The sequence below is a fragment of the Ruditapes philippinarum genome, unplaced genomic scaffold, assembly GCF_026571515.1.
Source record: "Ruditapes philippinarum isolate M1 unplaced genomic scaffold, ASM2657151v2 ctg1077_1_1_1_1, whole genome shotgun sequence".
NCBI lineage: Eukaryota > Metazoa > Mollusca > Bivalvia > Venerida > Veneridae > Ruditapes > Ruditapes philippinarum.
This window is the reverse complement of record NW_026859840.1, coordinates 122,991-147,052: the sequence shown is the minus strand read 5'-3', so window position 1 is coordinate 147,052 and position 24,062 is coordinate 122,991. Positions and strand designations below refer to the sequence as shown.

At 31.7% G+C, this 24,062-nt stretch overlaps 1 protein-coding gene across 1 annotated transcript in view; it reads left to right on the top strand.

Moving 5' to 3' along the window:
- Positions 1 to 24,062, top strand: part of LOC132758078 (protein eva-1-like) — a 58,524-nt gene that overhangs the window by 12,694 nt on the left and 21,768 nt on the right. The gene's annotated exons all lie outside the window — the stretch shown is intronic.

The window sequence follows — 24,062 nt, the reverse complement described above, 5'->3', positions numbered from 1 at the left end:
CATGTATTTAAATCAGTAAATTACCATTATACATGAAGTTGAGCTGCAACAGATGTGTAACCCTCTGCTAACTTTAACAGCTATGCTTTAAAATTGAAACAGACATACTGCCAGTTAACACTGATTAAATATAAACAGTTGTAATTTGTATCCATGTAATAATTTTTAATTTTATAATTGTATCTCCTTTGTGAATGTTGGATATAACATGGAATCCTGGGATAATGTTGCACAGCAACACTGGTATCTATAACAATGACTTCAAAAGTCAACAATGCTTTAAAGAGAGCCACCTGCCCCCTGGCACACTCCAACACAAGACAAAAGAATGTGGTCCTATAATCAATAAATATAAGGGATAGAGAATTCTACCAACTTTAGGAAAATTTGCTCTCATGGCCCTTTTGATCTTTTCTTTTCAAATTTGTTAATGATGTGAGAAACTTAACAGTATCTGACTAAACTTGTTGGGGGTTGGGAAAAAACTTGTTGGGGGTTGGGAAATATAAACATAGTGTTAAAGCGCGCTAATGTTAGCTTTACAATATAGGCGTCGTTGAAAAATTACTCATTTTAAAAGTTTACTGTTCTTATTTTATATATGTGATAAATAGAATATTATATTCGTGTAGATTCAACACTAAATTTATTTGAACTTGTTGAATAAAACAATATTATGCTCGCCAGAGGCTCGCATAATATGATTTTATTCAACTCGTTCCATAAATTTAGTATCAAACTTAAGTAACACTCGTTCAATATCCTCTATTTATTTTGTGACAATCTTTTATGTTATCAATAACTTATCTATTACAAATCATCAATTTTTTATTTTGAAGGGCTAGATTTAAAACACCTGTTACTGAATGTTATTGATTTAAAATCTTTCAATTGTCTGTGGTCTGAAATGATGTGCACGTTTTACTGACAGTTACATTACATCAGTGGTGTCATACTGGTCAAACATCGGGTCTCAACACTTACCTGACAGTGACCATCTGGTCATCCATGGTTGATGTTTACTTGGCAGTCAAAACAATCAGTTATGTTGCTGATAATGTGTTTATGATATAGTCATAATAATATACCACCAGAAGGTACAGCAGTTAAATTGTTACAGTTTGGTTATCAAATTATCATCTTAAATGTACTTGAAAAAGATTGATATCAGATAATATACACAATAAATATTGAACTATTATGTTTTTATTACTATGTTAAATATTTTGTTAAGGTTATTTGGTGAAAAAAATAATTTATGACCTGCAGTATTATCATAATTGTTAGTATCATTTTTTTCCGACTGTGTTTATTTATTAGCTTTAACTCATATAATAATTGTGTGTGGTACACTTGTATCTTTAAAGGGACCCCACTGAGGTCCAAAAAGCCAATAAACATATATTTTACAATTAATACTTACATCAACATTTTTAATTGTGCACTTAACTTGATATAGTAAAAAAAATGCTAAAAAAAAGATCTTGAAAAAATAATTCAAATCTCTTTCTGTAGATAAAAAGCACAGTAAAGTCCCTTTAAAGCAGAACATTATTTTGAAAATGAATCTATCCATGGACCCACTTTAAAACAAGTTTCTTGTTGTTTTTAATCAAATGTGTAAAAGCTTGCATGTCCCATTGTTACTACAAGTTAGACAAAATGTTTTCTAAAACAGGTCAATGAAGTACAAATAAAATACAGATTAAATAGCCAAATTCAAATTTTCCATTGTGAAATTAAAAGTTTATGAAGAGATCAGAATGAAAGATAGGTCAGTTTATCAATCTTGTATATCTTTTAAGAAGATTTATTTTCTTAATCATCTATGATTCAATCTTGTGGAGGAATAGCCCAGGGGGCAGTTATTAGAGACATCTTTTTATCAATGTTTGATAACTGTTTTTATAGATTTCTTTAAGCAAATTAGGCTATATGGTCAGACAGTTGTTTTCTAGGAAATTAAAAAGAAAAAAGAAAATATTCACTTTGACAAAATCTGAAATTTTGGAAACACTGCAGATGAAATTTACTGGTCTTTATAATTGCCACCAATTTTAGAAGTTGAACAAAAAAACTTGATTTTGTAACTATAGTAGATGGAACATATTTTATCACCAATTTGACAATGGCCAGATATTAATCTTATAACAAAATCTTTAATGGGTCAACACAGCTTTATGACTTATGTTGTGTTTTGTATGTTTTTTTTTTCTGAAGAAGAATTAGCTGTTGGGCACTGTTGTTATCATACTGCATCTCAAATATAATAAAACTGTCAACAGTTCTGAATCCGTCAGACAGTGAGTTCTGACCTTCTGTGTAAACATTAAACCTGAGGAAATACTTTATATCTAGCCCTCAGAACAATAATCTTAAAATATCTCTCCCCCTTCTGGTCTATAATAAAAGTAAACAATGACAAAATACCAGCAGCTTTGTCTTCTTTCATGTGAGGAAGCTATCCAGCTAGCTTACAGAATGTCAGTGGTTGTTCTCAGGTGCCTGCTTGTGCCTGGAATAATGCATTATGGGACACCTAAGGTTTTCCTCTAGTAGTAGCTGGAAAGTCGCTATAAAACCTCTATAGTGTTGGTGCCAATTAAACAAACAAAATTAATACACAACTAACTGTTTGAGTGTAAAATAGAGAAAAACAGAATCCCTAAAGGAAGCCATTTCAGTTCAAGAAAGAAAGTTATCTCTATAGGGTTCATTCTCTGTCACAGATATATATATTATATAAATATAGATCTGTCTTTCTTTCTGTGTGTCTCTTAGTTTATATTCATGTAACTGCCTTCAATAAACCTTTATATAAAGCAAAATAAACCAAAAAAAACCCCAAACGACTAATAACAAAAAAACACAAAAACAAGAACAGTATCCTGTTTTAGTAACAACACTCAAGTTTAAATGTCACGCGAAATATGTAAATGAATTAGATATATTTCGATTTTACAGTCTTGAACTTAATTAAGTGAAAAAACAAGTTAATGGGAAAGTGCATGCTTTCTTCTTAATTATGTCACAGAGGTGAAGTTATAAAATGTATTTTGAAGTCTATTTTCCCAGTTGTTTAATGAATGGGTGTAAGTATATTGTGGGAGTTTAAAATGGCATGCTGCTAACATTTTATGACACTGCTTGCATTGTAGATTATTTTTTTGCATGATCAAACATTTATGTTCATTATAGTATCATTTATAACGCAGTTTTAAATTAAATTTTTTTTTTTCATTTTTTTTTCTTCAAATATTGCTAACAACATTGTGATGTTTTAAATTGCCAAGCTGATAATGTGCCATTTCTTTGTAAAGCAAAATTGTAAAGGCCCCGTCTTGTGTGGACAATCAGCTGTGCTGGTAAAGGCCTTGGCCTGTGTGGACAATCAGTTGTGCTGGTAGAGGCCTTGTCCAGCTTAGACAATCAGTTGTGCTGGTAAAGGCCTTGCCCTGCTTAAACAACCAGTTTGTGCTAGTAAAGGCCTTGCCCTGCATGGACAATCAGATATGCTAGTAAAGGCCTTGCCCTGCATGAACAATCAGTTGTGCTGGTTAAAGCCCTGCTCTGTGTGGCCAGTCAATACTTCTGGTAAAGGCTCTGCTCTTAGATGTGGACAGTCAGTTGTGTAAAAATTTTGAACAAAAAGGACATGTTTAATGTGAGTTTGTAAATACTGGACATTAAATACAGAGGCCAAGGCCTTCAAGCAGTCTTTATTTGAAGGATTTTAATCCAAGTCATCTGTATATATTTCCCTAAATTTTTTGTGCAAAACTATATAAAATGAAAGGAAAGTAGTTTTTTTTAATGTTGTGTCAGAAGTCACCTGATATTAACACAAGTGTAAATTAGAAATTAAATCAGACAAATGATATGTCTTACTGTATTGTAAGGTTAACCTTATTCAATGTTGTAAATGCATTATAGTGGAAATATCTCCCTATTTTATCAAATTTGGTCAATGTACCTTGAATAGAACAAACAATTTTGTATGTTGTCAGTATTTAATCTTTCATATTTTATTACATAATGTCTGAGTTAGATGTAACTTTAAACACCAAAACCCGTCTTCTATTCAATTATGTTTTATTCATTTTTTGTACACTCAAAAAATGTGAAAAAAATAACACATAAATTGACTTGCCAAATATTTTTTTCACAATATGAACAATGTAAAATTATTTTATTATCAGTGCTTCATATTTTTAAAAACCCAGTTATGCTTTCCTGTTTCACCAATAGGAATTCTTTAATCATACATGGCTAGTAGTATTTCTCCTCCTCATTGCAACAAATTGGCGCTTGAATTCATCTTGCAATATTGAAATTCAACACTTTTACAGCACAAAAATTAGTAATACATGAATTTGGTAGAATAAAGCTTTAGAAACTAACAATTTAGTACAGAACCCATTGAGTTTTTTTCATGACCTGCATTACCTATGAATTTCAATTAGGAACAGAACAGAATTTTATTTGAGACTTGTGCAAAGTATAGTGTATCCATATACAATATAACAATTATTGTGTGGTCATTATAACACAGAAAATGCAGTTTGATAATTAATGGAATTTAGGGAGAGAACTTGTAGTTAGTCTCTTTCATTGATTTTGACATTGATAATGTGAATTTTATAACTGTTCCTTTACCCTATAAAATTGTACTAACCATCCTTTTCCCTGCACCTCTTTAGATATTCATTGTTTCTTTGAAACAGGCAGACACACACATACACATGCACATACACACAAACATTAAATTTATCAACCTGCTGCTTTTCAAAAAATGATTTAGACACAGAAAGTCCATCTGAATATTGCTATGAGTTTAAACCAGCAGTTAAATCATGTCAAGTTTTTTGTCATTTTACATTAGAGAGAAATTATGAAAAGAGGCAACAAGCATATCTCCTTTACATTTGACCAACAATATAATGATCGTTTGTTCAACCATTTGTTCATTTTAAAAATGAATTATTGTTTTCTGTGGTGTAATAAAGTATGATATTGTGGTTAACCTGTTAAATCTGACAGGTTTGAAAGACAGGTCTACAATCAACAAGGAGAGGTCTTTGATACTACAGTGCCAAATCTGTGTGACACCAGAGTCAAATTATTAACAGGTTCTAGTATTTAGCTTTTGTTGAGTGATTTGACATTACTTGACCCTTTTTTAAAAAAAGTTGGCAATGATTTGAGTGTATGTATTGTAATTGGTATCAGGCTGTGTTAGGACAAGGTATTGTATGAATTGAACTATTTCATTGATATCATTTCATCATGTCAAATATGTCAAAGTAGATACTTTATGCTGTCTTACCTAGATATAGTCTATGTTAGTCAGGTATTGCAAAACATTGTGAACATAATAAATTAAAATTTTACCATTTATTATTCCAAAAGTTTGAAAACTTCTGTTAAACTTTTACTGTAATCAAAGTAATTATTAAATTTATTTAATTTCCAATTAGACATTGTGACAACCGCCTCCGTGGTCGAGGGGTTAAAGTCGATGACTTCTAATCCAGTTACCTCTCTGGACTGTGGGTTCGATTCATGGAGATGCTTTGGTAGTTTAGCACGGAGGAAGGTAGTCTAGTACTGGTGTAACTCTCCAGGAACGATGGTTAGGAAACTACCCGCCTATTATGACTGAAATACTGTTGGAAAAGGCGTAAAATGAAACAAACAAACAAGACATTGTGACATAAATTCTTTCTTTTATTTCAAATGATAATTTTCACTTGTTTAGAATTGTAATCATTCACTACTTTTTAAAATCATGTATATTAACACTAAAATAGTACAGTTGTCATATAGTGCAAGTTTGGGTTAAACACCAGCTTAGTGATCTTGAAAAAACATTTTATGCTGAATTTAAATTCTTTGACAGAATTAAATGTTTTTTATCATTTAAACTGTCACTGACCTTGGTAATTCAATGGGATAGTGAAAATATTTGAGAAATTGAACACTTTAATACATGCCAAGATAAGCGACACAGAATAAACAAGAGAAGGATTTTTGTAGAGAGCATATTGTTGTATTGAATAGAGCAGTGGTAGAACATCCCTATAATTATAGTACAATAGTCATACTGTGATAGAATAGTTTAAACACCTTCATGTATTGAAAACAGGAATTTATAGCTGTCTTGTCCTTTACACTTTAAATACTGGATCTTAAACTCTAACGTATTATAAACACTTAATGATGTGGAAAAAAAATGTTCTGATAGTAATTTAGAGAAAAAGTTTTTTAGCTGTCACTCTGGTCCTATAATGATAGTGGTATACCCTCTCTGAGTATAGTATGAGATGATATGATTGAGTTCCATATGCGACCAGTTTAAAACCTGACAGCTGTGGCACATCTGTGGCACATCCATGTTGCCTGATTTGACTAAATAAAGTTTATACTATTGGCTGATTTGACTAACTATAGATTATAATATTGGCTAATGGAATAAAACAATGTTATATTGAAATTCTGTAAAGCAGGGCAATTCAGTCTCACAGTAGTTTATAGCCATGAAGATAAATATTAAAGGGACTCCTCATGACGGAACCTGAAATATTTTTTTGAGATTTAAGTGCAATTTGATGTAGCTCTAGACTAATGACTTCTGATCAATCACTCACTCCCTCACTCCATTTTTTCCAGAATAATTATTGTAATTGTGAAAAATGACTTAAAAATTGGCAAAGAATAGAATAAAAATATGATCTACAGTATAATTCTTAATCATCTTTTGCATATCTTTCTGTTTGAAGTTCCCCAGGTGATCTATGCAAGAAATTAAAATTTCAGGTTTAAGGTTTTTGGACCTCAGTGGAGTTCCTTTATGTTCCAGTCTCACTAGCATTCTCTTCTTACTCTAAGAGATATCTATATAAATATACAAACTGTATGTATGCCACAGTGATCAAGTTTTCGTCTATAAATCAATCTCTGCCAATCTTCTGGTATAGGCCTGTAATTAGGTGTCAAATCTTCCCAATGAAATAATATCCTTCTTGTCAATCATTCTAACTGTTTGTGTAATCAAGTGCCTCTAAATTCTACCAAATATTCCTTATAATATGGTAAACAGATAAAAATCCATACCACAGTGATGTTGTAAATGTTTGTACACTTAATTATTATAACTGAGCTTCACTGTTAGTTTACAGTGGGTGTGATATGTGCCTATAAGTGAGCTTTACTGTTAGTTTACAGTGGGTGTGATATGTGTCTATAAGTGAGCTTCACTGTTAGTTTACAGTGGGTGTGATATGTGCCTATAAGTGAGCTTTACTGTTAGTTTACAGTGGGTGTGATATGTGCCTATAAGTGAGCTTCACTGTTAGTTTACAGTGGGTGTGATATATGTTTATAACTGAGCTTCACTGTTAGTTTACATTGTTTGTGATATGTGTTTAAAAGTGAGCTTGACTGTTAGTTTACAGTGTGCATGATATATGTTTATAATGAGCTTGACTGTTAGTTTACAGTGTGTGTGATATATGTTTATAACTGAGCTTCACTGTTAGTTTACAGTATATGTGTGATATATGTTTATAATGAGCTTGACTGTTAGTTTACAGTGTGTGTGATATATGTTTATAATGAGCTTGACTGTTAGTTTACAGTATGTATGATAAATGTTTATAAATGAGCTTGACTGTTAGTTTACAGTATGTATGATAAATGTTTATAATGAGCTTGACTGTTAGTTTACAGTATGTATGATATATGTTTATAAATGAGCTTGACTGTTAGTTTACAGTATGTATGATAAATGTTTATAAATGAGCTTGACTGTTAGTTTACAGTATGTATGATAAATGTTTATAAATGAGCTTGACTGTTAGTTTACAGTATGTATGATAAATGTTTATAAATGAGCTTGACTGATAGTTTACAGTATGTATGATAAATGTTTATAAATGAGCTTGACTGTTAGTTTACAGTATGTATGATAAATGTTTATAATGAGCTTGACTGTTAGTTTTCAGTATGTATGATAAATGTTTATAAATGAGCTTGACTGTTAGTTTACAGTGTGTATGATATGGGTAAACTGTGTAAGTGTAAATTTAGCAATCTTTTTAATGTGAGGGGGTAGACCACAAATCAACATGGGATCTCCATTTTAAAAACCTAAAGACTGTTAGTAATAGAACAGGACATCATAATCACAATCCAAGTGGTGTCATCATTCTAAGTGGGTCATTATTACAGCCTGGTATAATAATATTTAATATGGTATTTTCTAATTGTTAAACAGGTATAAACATGTTTGAGTTACTAACATTATCAGGAAGGATTCCATCTCCCCCCACCCGGAGTTTATTATATCAATACCATTTCTTCTACATGTATACATAGATAGTAATAATAACATCTAATTGTTGTGAAATGTTTCTGTTATCTATAAATTAGTCTCCTAGATAAAGCAGACTAATAGAGTTATTTCATCAAAAAAATAAATTTATTTTGGAATTAAAATATCATGGCATTGAGATAACTTGTTTTTCTTCTAACTTGTATAAACTTTGTTGTGTCGCCTTGAAAAGGTGACATATAGGGGTTACTTTTGTCGGCGGTGTCGGCGGCGGCGGCGTCTGTGTCGGCGTCGTTGTCGGCGTCCGCTAAAGCTTGTCCGGAGCATAACTCAGTCACTATAAGTCTGATTGACTTCAAACTTGGTATGCATGCTTCTTTCAATAACCCGAAGTGCAGTGCACAAGGACCGGTACTCTGCAGTTCTTATTTTTTGAGTTATTGCCCTTTGTTAATTTTCATACTTTAATTTTGTCCGGGCCATTTCTCTTCAACTAAAAAAGCTATGGACTTGAAACTTCATAGGATGATATATCTCATTAAGAAGAAATGCAGTGCACAAGAACCAGTACTCTGCACTTCCTAATTTTTGAGTTATTGCCCTTTGTTAATTTTCATACTTTATTTTTGTCCGGGCCATTTCTCCTAATGTATAAAAGCCATGGACTTGAAACTTCATAGGATGATAGGTCTCATTAAGAAGAAGTGCAGTGCACAAGAACTGGAACTCTGCATTTCTTATTTTTTGAGTTATTGCCCTTTGTTTATTTTCATACTTAATTTTTGTCCAGGCCATTTCTCTGAAAGTATAAAAATTATGGACTTGAAACTTCATAGGATGATAGATCTCATTAAAAAGAAGTGCAGTGCATAAGAACTGATACTCAGCATTTCTTATTTTTGAGTTATTGCCCTTCGTTGCTTTTCTTACTTTATTTTTGTCCTGGTCATTTTTCCTCAAGTATGAAAGCTATGGACTTGAAACATCATAGAATGATAGATCTTTTTGATAAGAAGTGCAGTGTACAGAAACTGCTGCTCTGCACTTATTATTTTTTTAGTTATTGCTCTTTGTTATTTTTCATATTTCATTTTTGTCCTGGCCATTTCCCCTAAACTACATTGTTCACAAGGCGACACATCCGACTCGCGGAGTTCTAGTTTTAATTTTTTACGTTTTTAATTAGAATAGACACATCAGATAAGCTTTGCATAGTACAAGAGCTTATTTAAAAGTATTAATATAACTTAATTGTATAAGCTAGATAACAAAACTGCAGGTACGAGGATGCATCAATAAATTCGTAAACTAATTAAATAGCGGTGAAATGATTTAACTCAAGTACCTAAAATGATTACTCCTTCTCAAAGTAACGTCCCATTCAATTGATTTGACTTGTCCCATCTCTCGACTTATGACTCGAACAAGTGTTATAGCCTGTCACATGACATCTCCTGCAGCTGTCTGTCCACGGCACACCTCAGTTCCTCTCTTGACTCAAATTTCGTACCACAAAGACTGTTTTTTAAAGTTGGAAACAGCCAGAAGTCACAAATTGCTAGGTCCGGGCTCTAGGGTGGGTGCCATAACAGTTCAACGTCAAGTTTTTCTAGTGTATCCATGACAACGTGGCTTGAATGGCTCGGCACGTTGTCTTGATGCAATATGAATCCAAATACCTAAGTAGATGAGGGCGCTTTCTCCTTATTGTCGCCATGAGTTCCGTTCTAAGTAACTTGCATAATAGTTCCCAGTGACTGTCGTTTTTGGAGGAGCGAAGTGGTTAGCACTACACCATATGTTTCACAGAATATAATGGCCATAACCTTCCTGGCTGACTTGGAAATCATCGCTTTTGTAGGGGAAGGCGAGGAAGGATACTTCCAGACAGAACTCTGACATTTGCTTTCTGGTAAAAAAAAAAGTGAATCCACGTTTCATCACAAACATGTTATCACTTAATTTAGAATGCAATCGCTTCCTTCACGATACTTCCTGCCGTACTGCATGCTGACACATTTTCACTCTAACCCCCATCTGGTCCGACGTCAACAAACGAGGCACCCATCTGGCTGAAACATGGCGCATTCCTAATCTATCAGTCTTTATGCCCTGAGCTGTACCATATGAAATAGCGAACTTATCTGCTATGTGCTCCACACTTACTAGTCTATCTAGGAGTATGTACTTCTGAATGGCAGCCAATGTTTCTTCATCTGTTACAGTCACTGGTCTACCTGCATGACAGTTGTCTTCAGTAGCCTCTACCATCTTTAAACCACTTCATCCACTTTGAAATGGCACCTTTTGACAGAGCAGCCTCTCCGTAAACTTTTTGCAATCTTCATGAATATCTGAAAAAGACTTTCCGAGTTTTGTGTAATACTTTATAACGATGCGCTATTCGTTGACGCTGTGTGACGCCATTTTCAAACTAACACATAATGTGACATCATTTACGATTTTATGATGTCATAATTGATGACGTCAAAGTTGTGTACATAGTACGATTCAATTTGAAATAATCTGTTTTCACAGCTTTAAACGGACAAGTAGTTTTGATGCTATTGAATTAGTTTACGAATTTAGTGATGCACCCTCGTAGAACTTGAACTTGCTTTTCATTAAACTTTTTTTCTAGTCACCTGTCTCACTGAAGGTGATGAACTTTTTTAAAGCATTAAAAAGGTCAAGGACATTGTGATTCATTGCTCTGCTGCAAATTATAGAGATGATTATCAGTGAGAAATGACAAAAAGTTTCAACTCTGGTAACTAAAAAATGTTGTTGAGTGATCTCAATTTGTTTGATTTTCTGAATGTGCATAAAATATGTAATAGTGCACTCCTGGGTGATATATATTGTCTGAAGTAATGTATGGATCGTGCATAGCACCCTGGGAGACTGTGTTCTTATAAACATTGAAGTATTAAAGTATTTATGTGTTTATAATTACAGAAAGCATCTCAGAATGAAGGTCACTTCTAGGTTATAGGGTTTTTGTTTAAACTGCAAGTCATTACTGCAGAATTATTCAATCATCTGACACATTATATTTATGTTAAAAAAAGATTTATTTTTATATCATAGCTGAATGTTAATGACTTGTTTAATACATTTTCCTTCATGACAAATGATTTATACAATTTCAAACTTACAATTAATTATACTTTTTTTAGAAATTCTTTCGGGATATTTATTACTTTTCAATGAATTAGCATTATTTTTAGAAACTATTAATCAGAAATTTTGTCAGTGAGGTTTTATTCTTTCTGTTTGGGGTGTCAAAATGTTGTTCACACAATATTCCATGAAAAATGATATATAAGTAAAACTAGAGTGACACTCTGGGGTTATAGGAACACTGGAGGGCATGCTGGGTGTCTGTCAATGACTGGGTGATCACACTATTCATCTATAGTCACAGTGGTAATCCCAACATAAAGGTGGTATGAAATTTAATCTTCAGATTATCACCGGGCATGAAATTGATCACTATATGGTGTAAATAAATGTTCATTGCCTTGCCTTTTTCTCCTGCCCTGTATTTACAGTTTGTTATAATGACAGAATGATATCAATAAATACTATATCACATATTAAATAATGGTATAATGCATTGTTACAAGTTATTTCAACATAAGAGAACACAGGACGTTGTGATCAGTGTCTCCCTACAGGCTCGTTCACAATATGGTTTTATTCAACAAGTTCAATAAATTTAGTATTCATTCAATATCCTCTATTTCAATTTATTGGAATATAAATGAAAGTGATTTCCTGCTTACCTCAGTTAATTAAAGGAGAGCATTGGATTAGTAATGAAGATGTGGCTGGTAAGAACCCTGGGCAATTAGGTATAATTTCTTTGTGATAATTGAGCCTATGGGTCATTTGTCTCTGACACCCCTGATTCAGTATTGTGTGGGATTTGAATGCTGGTCACTGGCAGAGAAATTGGTAATTACTGGTTAGTTATCCATTTGGATTGACTGCCATTTTAGATGCAACATAAAAAATATATTAAATTCAGTGTAAAAACAGAAAACAAAACAAAAACTTCAAAGATTTACAGCAGGTGAGAATAAAGATGATATCAACATCACATGACTATCCAATGAAAATAAAAACAAGTCATTACAATGTGCAGTATGAGTTACTAGCAGTTACATCTCTTCTACATTAGTTAATCAACTCTAGGGAGGTCTTGCTTGATTTTATCATAACTTAATATTATCTTACCTGCTTTACCAGTATTTCATATTGTAAGTTGACCCTGTAAGTGTCTATTAGATCAATATAACCTGTTGATATAGACACGTTCAAGTGATAGAATATGGTAATAACATGAACTCACAGTCTTTGAAGTATGTGGTACCGGAGAAGTTTTAACTATCAAAATTCTTAATAAATATTTTCCATAGTATTAAATATGTTAAGTTGAACATTATTGCATCTTGTAAGTTTACATCAAACTTGAAAGCAATAAAATCTTATTCATTTTTCAGAATTGTTTGTATTCAAGAGCGTTTTACAAATATTAAAATTAAGTAATGTAGACAATGGCATTTACTCCTGCATGGAATATTTTGCCAAATTATAGGAATACATGTGGGTTCGAATCCCGACAGGGACTTTGGATTCTTTCATGTGAGGAAGCTATCCAGCTAGCTTACAGAACGTTGGTGGTTCTACTCAGGTGCCGGTTTGTGCCGGAAATAATGCATGGAAGGGCACCTGAGGTCTTCCTCCACTAGATAAGCTGGAATGTCGCGATATGACCTAAACTGTGTCGATGTGACGTAAAACCCACAACAAAGGGGAGCGGTGGCCTAGTGGTTAAGGTGTCTGCCTCTCAACCCAGAGATCATGGGTTCGAGCCCTACTCGGGTCACGACCATGGTACTTCATATGACACCAGAACTGGTTGGTTCCAGGAAGCGGACTCGAAAGTGATTAATATAAGTTGCAAGAACTTGTTTCGCAATCGAGCTTAAATAAATACACAACAAAACAAAAAAACAATAATGTAGCACTGTCTGTAATATCATTAAAGTAATCTTACAAACAGAAATGGTAAACCAACCAATGAAAACATTCCAGCAAACTAACAACAATTTCTTGTAAATTGTTGTTATTTCTAGCTGGTAAATTATGGTTATTTCTGGTAAATTATTGTTATTTCTGGTAAATTGTGGCTATTTCTGGTAAATTATGGCTATTTCTGGTGTATTATTGTTATTTCTGGTAAATTGTGGCTATTTCTGGTAAATTGTGGTTATTTCTGGTAAATTATGGCTATTTCTGGTAAATTGTGGTTATTTCTTGTAAATTGTGGTTATTTCTGGTAAATTATGGTTATTTCTGGAGTATTATTGTTATTTCTTGTAAATTGTGGCTATTTCTGATAAATTGTGGCTATTTCTGGTAAATTATGGCTATTTCTGGTAAACTATGGCTATTTCTGGTAAATTATGGCTATTTCTGGTAAATTAAGGTTATTTCTGGTAAATTATGGTAAATTATGGTTATTTCTGGTAAATTATTGTGGCTATTTCTGGTAAATTATTGTGGCTATTTCTGATAAATTATGGCTATTTCTGGTAAATTATGGCTATTTCTTGTACATTATGGTTATTTTTGGTAAATTATGGCTATTTCTGGAAAATTATGGCTATTTCTGGTAAATTATGGCTATTTCTGATAAATTATGGCTATTTCTGGTAAATTATGGTTATTTCTGGTAAATTATGGTTATTTCTGATAAATTATGGCTATTTCTGGTAAATTATGGCTATTTCTGGTAAATTATGGCTATTTCTGGTAAATTATGGTTATTTCTGGTATATTATGGTTATTTCTGGTAAATTATGGCTATTTCTGATAAATTATGGCTATTTCTGATAAATTATGGCTATTTCTGATAAATTATGGCTATTTCTGGTAAATTCTTGTTATTTCTGGTAAATTATGGCTATTTCTGATAAATTGTGGCTATTTCTGGTAAATTATGGTTATTTCTGGTAAATTATGGCTATTTCTGGTAAATTATGGTTATTTCTGGTAAATTGTGGCTATTTCTGGTAAATTATGGCTATTTCTGGTGAAATATGGTTATTTCTGGTAAAATATGGTTATTTCTGGTGAATTGTTGTTATTTCTGGTAAACTATGGTTTATTTGGTAAATTGTGGCTATTTCTGGTAAATTGTGGCTATTTCTGGTAAATTATGGCTATTTCTGGTAAATTATGGCTATTTCTGGTAAATTATGGTTATTTCTGGGTAAATTATGGCTATTTCTGATAAATTATGGCTATTTCTGGTAAATTATGGCTATTTCTGGTAAATTATCGCTATTTCTGGTAAATTTGTGGCCCTTTCTGGTAAATTATGGTTATTTCTGGTAAATTATGGTTATTTCTGGTAAATTATGGCTATTTCTGATAAATTATGGCTATTTCTGGTAAATTATGGCTATTTCTGGTAAATTATGGCTATTTCTGGTAAATTATGGTTATTTCTGGTAAATTGTGGCTATTTCTGGTAAATTGTGGCTATTTCTGGTAAATTATGGCTATTTCTGGTAAATTATGGTTATTTCTGGTAAATTGTGGCTATTTCTGGTAAATTGTGGTTATTTCTGATAAATTGTGGTTAGAGTATCATCTGAGAATGGAGAGTGGATATATATTTACATATATTAATGATACTTGAATGTTTATATTTGTAAAAGGCAAGAGAAAAATGATTTAAAAAAAAAACAAAAAACAACACAAGATAATGTTTTTAAGTTTTATAGTATTTGAAAATGTATGAATTAAAATGTATCTTATGTGTTTACCCACATCCTACAATTGAGCCACGTCACGACAAAACCAACATAATCGGTTTGTGACCAGCATGGATCCAGACCAGCCTGCGCATCTGAGCAGTCTGATCAGGATCCATGCTGTTCGCTTACAAACCCTATAACAAGTAGAGAAACTGATAGCGAACAGCATGGATCCTGATCAGACTGCGCAGATGCGCAGGCTGGTCTGAATCCATGCTGGTCGCAAACCCATTATGTTGGTTTTGTCATAGCGCGGCTCAATTGATAATAATCCCTGGCCTTTCTCATGAACTCTAGTATCAAACTTGCATCATTAACATTGTGAAATCACAAGTCTTACTTCATTTACATATTCATGATGACAAAAAAGTTTTTATTATATAGCCTAAGTATAGGGCATGAATAAGTTTGAGGAAATTTGATGCAAATTACCTGCTAGTAATTGATTTTCTATCGTAGGGAATGAAATGACTGTCTCACTGTTGACACTGGTATTAAAACTTGTCAGAGACAACTATAAGTCATGATTTTTAATCCTCATCTGTAAAGCAGGGACAGGATTATAGGAATGGCCTCTGTCTGTCCTTCTGTCCGTAACACTTTCTTGTAATTGCCCCATAACTTTTAAACAACCAAAACATTTTGAAATAACTTGTGATCACCATTATGAGACAATGTGCATAGGCAATAATAAAGGGTGATTATTTTATAATAATTTGACCATTATTGGCATGGCAAATGTGCCTAACGCCAGTGGATACTCATTGTTAGAAAGATTAATATCCTGTATAGCAAGCTAATATAGCTCATGTAGTTGTGATGTGATATAGTCATGGTGAGAAGTACATATTGAGAGCAATGTAAATATAGCAGCAAGACAAAATTACAGATCTTCATCTTACTTGACCATTATCTAACCTTGATATCCTCATTGCAATATCAGCTTGTAGGAAACCTTAGTAATTGTTTATTCAAGAATCATTTAAGTTTTGTCTTAATTTTACACCCAATGAAATGCAATATCAATGTACATTAAGCTTTATAAATATTGAGCTAATGTAGAAATGGTTATTTATATTTATGCAGGGTGACAATATCTAGTGATCAGTCCAGATGTCAGGTTACTATTTGTTAAGAGTGGGTAAGGGACAGGTGGCTCCTTTAGTCTAATGTTGACTTTAGGGTCACTTTTATTGGTTAAGGGTTCTATTTCCCATCAATATTCACAAAGGGTGTGCCAATTAAAATATGAAACCATTACATGGAGTAATTTGCCACTTTTAACACTAATTTAACATTTGATCATTGATAATTTACAGATTGCTTGCTTGCTTCATTAAACTTAATGTTTAAATAAACGCTAACTTCTGACCAACTGTCCCACCTCAGAATGTGTTATCCTTTTTAGGACAAAAGCTAAGATTTAAGTATCATTTACTATTACAGATGAAATTGCATGTGTTTTTTTCTTTTTTATTTTTTAAAGTTGTAAAGCTTTTAAAGTATATCAGTTATCAAATAAGTTATTACTGTTTGACTGTATATATTCAGGTATACCATAATATCAATTTGTCTGCAGGGATGTTCTGTGGTTTTGTGGTTAACCAAGGTGTTTTTTCTATACTGATCATATTATGTAAAAGGTCAATGAAGGGACAACTTTAAATACATTACTGCACTATAGATTACGATAGTCACCAGTTATAGTGTTTCAGAAACTTAAAATTTGAAGGTAAAGTTTCAAAGGTAAGATAAAACTAGGAGAAAAATGATCATGTAGTGTTGCACAAGTCATGATGATACATCGTTCTCACAAAACACAACACCATTAATTGATAAAAGAGTCATTTTGTATTTATAACATAAATTTTAGCTAGTCCACAATTTAAAACCAAATAAATTTTTTTCAAAGCTTTAAATAATATATTTATATTTGGTTCTTTCTTCACAAAGTAGCTTTACAAAAAAGATTTAACGATCAAATGATTCTTTTAAGAAACAACTAAATTTTAACATGGTTCTATAAGTAATATACAGTATAAAATTGTCTCATGATTATGTAACAACAAACAAACAGTATGTCATGTTGTAAGTTTGTCTTGTGATATTATACTGTAATGTGTTTATTAGATATGAGAAATGTTAGAAATTTTGTAAAACTTTATCATTCTGCAGTCAGTAGTCTGTTAAGAAATACGAGATAAATTTATGTTTTAACATGGGGTAAAGAAACATTAAAAATGAGTAAAACAACATTCTGCAGTTATAACAAGTTCACAGCAAGGTCACAATGTTAAAATGATATGATAACCATAGCAACATATCACAAAGTAAAGATGTTTTTAATTTGTATTTTGACTTTTTTAATCATATAAAGGGTATAGGGTTTCATGCACTGAAAATAAACACAAGAAGTTGAAATGTGATTTGATTTCAACAACAACATATGTTTCCACTAATTTGTTTATAATGTTATTTCTTTTAAGTATTATGGTAGCATACTGGCATTGTCAGTCTTCATTACTGTCAGTTTTATTGTCCACTGTGGACTTAAGGTTGGTTTTAAACCATTCATCATTTATAGGGAAAATTTAAAATATTAGCACTAACACTGTGCAGACCATTTCTTGGGTTGCCATGGTTGCATGGGTAGATACAGTCAATGCCAGCAGGATGAAGAATTGAAATTATTCATATAATCAATAAATTACAAAATGTCTCACTCAAATATTATTTAAAAAAATGTTGAAAAACATTTATGTAAAATGGTTGAATGCATGCAATGTTCGGGAAATTTTTTGAATGAGTGCATTGTTTCTGTAGTGTATACAAATTTCTTACATTAATAACTTTCATTTAGGTGTAAAAATGAAATCTTGATTTTATGTATCTATATTAGTTTGTTGAATTTTCATTTTTTATACCTAATTTTTGGCAATATAGAGAAAAAAATTAAATTTGAAAAGAAAAAAACATTTTTGGACTGCATTTCTGTCCGCAGGCAAGTTGTTAAGGACATTGACTTAAACCACAGTGCCATCAATGCTGTGGGTTCAGATCTTGTCAAGGATTTTAGATTCATTCATATGAGGAAGCTTTTCTGTGAGGCTGCAAACAGAATGTTGTTGGTTCTACTCAGGTGCCCATTCATGCCCGAAATAATGCACAGAGGGGCACCTGAGGCCTTCCTCCATTAGTTAATGATGTTTTCGGGAGTTTTCATATAGACATAATATTGTAGGCAAAATTAAAACTGTTCAATAGAATTTTTGTAAACTTGGCATGTTGTTAGAATATGATAACAGAAACTTTTTAAAACAGAAAAATATTTGGGGTCACCGTTCTCATTTTCGAGTTATCTGTACATCAAAAACTAGATGAAAGTCATAAATCCAGTATTAAATCAATCCATTGTCTGGACATTTAGCATTCAGTGTAAATCAATTTATATTTATCACATATTTCTTCAAACTAAGTTTGTTTGCTACACATAAATTCTTGTTTGATATTTATAACTGTCAATATTGACGTTGCAGTGTTTAAAATAAGAAAAAAGAACTAATATAAAGCAGTGTATGTGTTGATTTATTGCATAATTTATGACAGTCGGAATTGTTTAACTTTGTCAAGTGTTTGATTATCACTTGAAGATATTATAATACTGTTAATACTTTTTGGCTTTCATAATTAAGTTGCACTTAAGGAAATTTTAAAGGAAGTTAGAAATTTTAATTTGCTGTGTGCATGAAGTTGTAAATTATGTCTACTAGATCAGTCACAGTTCATAAATAAAAACTATAAGGTGTTATCTGTGATTGAGAACTGTGTTTTAAATCATCAATTACTTTCAAGGTTATTTATATATTTAAGATGGGTTATATGTCACTGTACTGAAATATTTTGGTCACTAAGGCAGAATTTTTAACTTTTCTTTTCAGTAACTTTTAAGTCATGCCAACATAGTAAATGTTATATTGTGAAATCCTTGACTTTATTCGAACTATCAGAAAGTTTGTTAGATAGATTTTATACATCATTGATATTGATGTCATTAAGTCAAAGGTCAAGGTTAACACTGGGACATTAAAATGCGCAATCCTCAGACGCTTGATACAATTAATAACTCTAGGGTTTCCTCAGATGCACATGTAGGTGTTAAAGAGAAACTTATTAATACAATATGTAAATTTATTATATTGAGCTTTTGTCGTACCTATATATTTGTATGGCTTTGAAATGCAAATGATGAGGGGAGTGCTTCTTTACTTTCAATACATTTAGACCAGAAGTTTGTCATTCAGTTACATTAAGCATTTTTATTCTCACTATTCTCAACATAACTATACAATAATCAAGCAATTAAACACAATATTTGAATAAGCTGCGAAAATTGACAGGTCTGATTGACATTATGTTTATTAGAGGTTGTAAAACCTTGTGTTAAACTTAACAACTTAAGTCAAATTAATAACAATTTATGTTTGACTACCATTGTAAAATGTTCTGACATTGTTTAACCCCGTAAAAAAATTGGTAATGAATATGTGGGGTATCAAATAGATGGTACCTGGTAGTGTTGGGAAGGTATTGTAGGTAGGTTTAACTGTTCCTGTGTTATTATGCTATCATGTCAAGATATGTCATACAAGATACTTCATTCTGTCTTACACAATTGTCATTATTAGTATTACTGTGTTATTATTTTGATACAAACAAAGTTTACAGCTTATTCCGCTAAACAATATTGACTCTTGAAATAGTTCATGTATGTCAATAATTTTCAGTATACAGTAGTCTAACACTGTATAGCAGGTGTAACAGTTCTAACAGTACAGTATAACATGTGTTACAGTATTACATTTGTAACAGTATAACATATGTTACTAGGAAACATGTACAACATAGTTGGTGTAACAGTATAATGGGTGTAACGTAACATTAGTGTAACAGTATTATATAAGTTGTAATCGTATTGTAGCTGTATGATAGGTGTAACAGAAGGGTAACAGTTTAACAGGTATATAATATATGTAACAAAATTGTAACAGACATAACAGTAATATAACAGGTGTACAGAAATATAAAGGGTAAAACTGGTGTAACAGTATAACAGCTATAACAGTAGTGTTATAGGTGATCAGTAGAATAATAGGTGTAACAGTAGTTTAACAGTGTAACAGACGTGTAATGGTATAATTAGTATAACAGTATCATAGGTAACTGAGTTTTGAAATAATATATAAGTTGTGTAACAGTATAACAAGTATAACAGTATATAACAAGTATAACAGTATAACAAGTATAACAGTATAAAAAGTGTAACAGTATAAAAAGTGTAACTGTATAACAGGTGTGGCAGTTGTGTAACAGATGTAACAGTAGTTATAAAACATTTCTTTTATCTATTGTAATATATGTCCATAGATTTAATCTGTACATCACAATTTCAGTAACGGATGTTTGGATCTCAGTCGTGATGAACTTTAACTTTGTCCCAAATAGAAATAAGACAAAACAGAAATAAGTCAAGAGTGTGGGCTTAAAAAATTTCTAGCTTATTTTATTTTTTCATCTTAGAAAATCACAGTGTTGCATGAAATGTTAAAACATGATCTGTAATGATTGAAGAATTTTTATTTGATATAGAAATCAAATTATATTATATGTACTTACAGAACTGTATTGTACCAATATTTATTTAGGTTTTTTAATAATATTTGATCAGTATTTTAGGAAAGTTTTTAGCCATTCTGTCGTCATGTAATGCTTCATAGATTTACCATCAATTATAGTTTAAATATATTTTAAAGTACAAGATGAGAGTTTAATTTGACAATGACTGATCTGTGAGACAGGATATTCTCTACTAACTCATCAAGCCTTTGACAAGAGCTTCTTTTTAAACTATTCGAAATCCACACCACTGATCGCATTTAAACTTCTGCTCAATTTCACAAAAATATCCATTTGAAACTGTGTTTTTAAGACATTTATGTAATTTTTAGTGTAATTTAAAACTCCTGACTGGAGTTGTTAAGGTAAAAAATGCACGTACAACACTATCTTAAAGCAGTATTTAATAAGACACATATCAGATTTGGTTTCACATATTTTCAGAGCTTATTTAAAACAGTTTTGTTGCTGTATTTGACAATAACACAGGTTTTCAATCTTGACTTTTGTTTGATGTATGATTTTAAATCAGATTAAAGTGCCTTAAGTCTTCTATCCCATTTTACAGTCTGGTGTTTTATTTATTTTAGAATAGCTTAAAGGATTAACTTCTCAAATGTTTTCATACTGTTTCATAGAGTGTAAAAACCGGCAAACATTTGTTATATATTTCTGCCTTACCCTATCATTCTGTACTTAAAATGACCGTACACTGCTGAATTTCTCATTTTACTGAATGTGTGTAATGTCAGCTCATCCCAACTGAATTTGTGTAATGTATGCTCATCTTGCTGAATTTGTGTAATGTCAGCTCATCCCAACTGAATTTGTGTAATGTCAGCTCATTCCAACTGAATTTGTGTAATGTCAGCTCATTTAAATGGAATTTGTGTAATGTCAGCTCATCCCAACTGAATTTGTGTAATGTCAGCTTATCCCAACTGAATTTGTGTAATGTGAGGTCATCTTGCTGAATTTGTGTAAATTCTCACTGCATATTTGCTAAATTTGTGTAATGTCAGCTCATTTAAATGGAATTTGTGTAATGTCAGCTCATCTTGCTGAATTTGTGTAACACAGAATTTGTGTAATGTAAGGTCACTTTATTGAATTTGTGTTATGTCAGTTCAGTTTGCTGAATTTGTGTAATGTCAGGTCATCCCCACTGAATTTTTGTAATATCTTCATACTGTTGAATTTGTGCTTAATATCCTTTATTAATTAAGGAGATGTTATAATGATGGCCAGTTAGACAGAAATAGTTATACATCAATATCTTTAGAAATAGAACATAGTTTACCCTTTTTATGACTAAGAGCTATAATGATCTAATGTTAATGTTTTCAACTAAAGTCAGATTTTCTTTTGTTTCAGTAAAGCCTCTCCCATACCTGACATTTAAATGTAACAGTATCATTTTCACATTTCAGTTTTTGATTAATGAATAAGCCCCAAGATAATATAACTTTTTATGTTACATTTTAACTACCTAACAGCTTATGTTACCTGTGTTGTAAAGTAAGTGCGTACCTTTAGTGACTCTCTAGTGTCACGGGCGTTGTAATTACCGTGACCCCTAGTTCATTACGCTGTTACATAATTTGTGTTATCTCTAACATCAGGGGAAATTGAATACCATATGCAGGATGTCAACACCTTGTTTTGCAGCTGTTTTATAGAAAAATGAAACTTTCTGAAGGAAAATCTTTAAATTTCAGTTACAAATAATTGTTCAGTGTAATTTGGCATTTTAATTAAAAATATTTAAACTGATTATTAGAATTCACTTTACCTGTCAAAAGCTTGCATGTAACATTATATAATTATATATATATAAATATTAATTATAAGAGTAATGTTACATGAGTTAATCAACTATTTGTAATACGCGTACCCAAGAGAGCACTATGAGGTTTACAGGTGTATCACAAAAGCACATGCCCCACCCCTCACCCCGAACCCTCCCCCCCCCTACTATGAGTTATACAGGTGTATCATCAGACCTCAAAACAGCAGAATATGCCCCCACCCCTTCTCCACCACAACCCTCTTCCCCCTACTTTTGAGATTAGATTTAGATTTTTTATGCACAAGTGAGGAACAAGTTTTTAAAAAGCATATCTGTTAAAAAGCTACAGTTTAATGCTAAAAAATTCTACAGTTTTGTGCTAATAAAGCTGCACTACAGTTTAGTGCTAAAAAATCTACTATTTAGTGCTAAAATTCTACAGTTTCGTGCTAAAATTCTACACTACAGTTTAGTGCTAAACAATCTACAATTTAATGCTGAAAATCTACAGTTTCGTGCTAAAAATCTGCTCTACAGTTTAGTGCTAAACAATCTACAATTTAATGCTAAAAATCTACAGTTTGGTGTACAATAATCTACTGTTTAATAGTGATAAAAAATTTACACTTTAGTGCTCAAAAATCTACAGTTTATTGTTAAAAACTCTGCAGTTTAGTGTTAAAAAATCTACAGTTTAGTACTCATAAAATCTATATTTAAGTGTTAAAAGTCTACAATTTATTGTTCTGAAATCTTCAGTTTAGTGTTCAAAAATCTACTGTTTAGTTCTCAAATATCTACAGTTTAGTGTTTAAAAAATCTACAGTTTAGTGTTTAAAAAATCTACAGTTTAGTTTTTCCATATATCTTTTGATATTTCCATGTATTTGTTTATTTATTTTTGAAAAAGGAAGTAGTGCGCACATTTTTTTAATCATCTTTAAATAGAAATTTGATAGCTGTTGAATTAAAATTGTTTTTATCTGTGTGTTTTTTCTTTCTTTACATATTCGAGTCAGGTGACAGGTGTACACTGAATACATTAGCAGTTGTTTTTTTAAAACTTTTTAGAATGATTAAAACATTGCTGATTACACGGACTCAAGATTGAAGTTTTATGTGATATTTACAAATAGCAATGTTTTGTACAATATGTGACCTTTCAATGAACAGTTTTTTTTTATAAAAGTTTATATATCAAAATAATAACATCATCGGTGAATGGATAAATTGTTTATTAAATCATGTAGTAATAAAATATGGTGATTTTATTTCATCCAGGACATGATGAAATGACTACATTTTCCATATGAATGGTTTAATAAAAGTTAACGTATATTGTGGCCAACCGCATTTTGTAGTACCGATAAACTCTCTGGTATTTACTATCAACCAACGCAAATACTTTACTTTTTTTCTATTGGATAAAGATATG